This window comes from Rhagoletis zephyria, unplaced genomic scaffold, assembly GCF_001687245.7.
Source record: "Rhagoletis zephyria isolate East Lansing unplaced genomic scaffold, Rhagoletis_zephyria_1.1 Rzeph_scaffold_09885, whole genome shotgun sequence".
Taxonomy (NCBI): Eukaryota; Metazoa; Arthropoda; class Insecta; order Diptera; family Tephritidae; genus Rhagoletis; species Rhagoletis zephyria.
The window spans coordinates 9,425-12,470 of NW_016166963.1; positions in this window are offsets into that span (position 1 = coordinate 9,425).

Below are 3,046 nucleotides of genomic sequence, written 5' to 3' on the forward strand. Positions count from 1 at the left end.
CTAGTGGTGTGTCCTCGGACGCACTAAATCGTCTCTGACTAGTCAACCCAAACATTGCTTGACCAGCCGGTTGGCGTCTAGTGGTGTGCCTTCGGACGCACTAAATCGTCTCCGGCTGGTTAATCCAAGCACGGCTCGACCAATCGGTTGGCGCCTAGTGGTGTGTTGTGGTGGAGAGTCACCCGCTGTGCCGCCGCCGCTGCTCAACCGTTGCTCCGCTGTTGCCGAGAATCACCCGCTGTGCCGCCGCCGCTGCTCAACCGTTGCTCCGCTGTTGCCGAGAGTCACCCGCTGTGCCGCCGCCGCTGCTCAACCGTTGCTCCGCTGTTGCCGAGAGTCACCCGCCGTGCCGCTAGCGATCTCACCGTTGCTTCGCCGCTCCTGAACGAACGTCACCTCTCTCTCGCTCTCCCTTTCTTTGGACATAAGGTTGCTAGCACTCTAGTCGTAGCGCCGTGTGTTTGTGTGTGTTCGAAGTAAATACACTAAAATAGTGTGTTTTATTTGGTGGGGGTTAGTGGGACCTTCGCCGGACTCTGGATCGGCTGAGTTCACCTCAGCCTTTGACAAAACCCACCTCATAATACGACACCAGCTTGCTCGGCTCCATCAAGTGATTGTACCAACAGGCTCGAAGCATACAACTTACCAGCATGCTGGTACAATATTTATTTCTTTACAAATGAGGTCGAGGAAAGATCGAAATGATTAGAGCCGAAATTTCATAATTTTTCTACCATTTTGTTAAACATTGTTTTTTTTTTTTTTTACTTCACGACTGCAATACCGAGAACTTAATCTTCCACAAACACGGCTTTGACTCATATAGTGCAAGAAATTTCCGCCAAAATACCTTTTACTTAGAAAATTGAGCTAATTTCACCACTCACGGCACCAGCATGCTGGTACAATCATAAAATTTTCAAATAGTTTTTGAAGTCGCACCAGCAGCATATACGGTCAATCGACTTGATGGGCAATTTAACAAATTAAGCATATTAAGGGCCGTACACTTATCTATTTTAAACTTAGTTAAATCGTTAATAGATAAGTTAACAGCCCTAACACTTTTACAGTATGTATGTATAAAAACGTAAGGCACATACAATACATATATGTATATATATATCTTTCTTAGTTTAAAAACTATTCTCTTACATAGTATAAATAAATTCTCGAAAGGGCTAGGGGCAATTTTAAATTTAGGTGGCCAAAAAAAGTATGTGGCAGCTAAATCTAACCACCAAAGGGCTAAAACGGCAACACTGGCCAGCATGTGCATTCCCAATAAACATTTAGGTTTGAGTTAGGTTTCTCAACAGTACTTCAATTGGAGGATCATAGCGTTCTCAACAAAAAGGGCATCTTTCTTTGCATGAAAAACGGACTGTTTCTCAACTTGAACTCCAATGTAACTCTCCAATTGGTAAATTGTAAAATACCTTATACCTTTTTGATTGAAACGACATACTTAGATGAATTTAAATATTAATTTTTCATTTTATTACTCCTTTTGTATTATGTAGTTAATCAATATCGTATTACAATAGTTCACTTCAGTATACAGTCCGACAGTAATTTTGCCACTTGATTCACTTCGCGTTTTATTTTCTTTCCAGATTATTTGAGGATACTTTGAAGACTATTTCTTTTTTGTTGGTAATTTTCCTCTTTATATAGCTTTCGTTTTCACTTGATAACTAAAAATTCGTTTCTCTATCACTTTTTACGTATCTGCGCGTCGGTTAGAGATGAGTTGGAGAATGATGTTGGATATCAACTTGAGAACTATGAATTTCTCCAAGGTTGGAGAAATATATTTTGGTGTTTTTTGGGTTACAGCAGAAAATTTTTAATTTCATTAGAAGCACCCTGTGTTTACTTGCTATTGCAAATGGTTGCTTACATTTAGGCATATGCAGAGTAAGAGGAAATGCGATTCATATGATTAAGGTTAAGGGTCAAGTGTCTGTCAAATGAGATGGGTTGCCTTTACATGTGATATTGTCACATGGTAAACAGACATGGTAGGTATTACCACGTTTAACAAAAAGAAAAAAAGTGGGCACATTTATCTATTGAAAATTGGTTGAAACGAACTTTTAAACCTTTATAGAAAGTGGTTCGGTTTTCGGTTCGGATCAAACATTTGTGGAAAATTTCGGTTTTGTTAATAGTTCAGTTAATTAATAGAAAAAAGCGGTCTTCCGGTTCAAAACCGGTTCGGTTCAAAACCGGTTCACGTCCCTGCCTCTAACCCACTTTTTTGGAGAGGGAATGAACCGACATTGACAAAAATGCAACCCCCGACCACCTAGGTCCCCTATAGTTCCCTAGGGACCCCTTAGAAAAATTGCCAAAAATCACAATTTTCATTTTCGTTTATTCGCTTGAAAAATGTTAAATATTGATTTGCACAATACATTTTTATATACAAGACATTTTTATAAAACACCCAGTAACCAAAATAGACATCACTGGGGCGGCAGCCCCAGGTTTACCACACAGAAAGGGAATTCTAGTTACCTCATCCTTTCCCAAGGTTACATCACAGTTAGGTCACACAGAAAGGAGAATTCTACTTAGTAAGGGTTATAATCCCTAAGCGCGGCCGAAGGCCGCCTACACAGAAATGAATTCTACGCAAAAATACTGTGGACGCAAGTAAAAATTGCGGATTTTGGCCATTTTTCTAAGGGGCCCGTAGGGAACCATAGGGGGCCTAGGTGGTCCGGGGTTGCATTTTTGTCAATGGCGGTTCATGCCCTCTCCAAAAAGGTCAGTTGGAGGTGCCACGCCCACTCCCCATCGCCCACCACACCTTCAACGAACGGCCATAATGGAGTTTCCCCGAATATACCGCTGGAGCAAAATCGTACAAGCGTGTGGTTCGCCATTTAAAACTATGGTCGGCATTGTTGTAAGGTTTGTCGAAGCAGATTCGCACCGACACAATAGCATAGGTGTGTGGATACCTTAATACTTACGATTATGCAAACTCCGCGCAAGCATACGGCTATGTACCTATTTTTATGCATACTTTAGT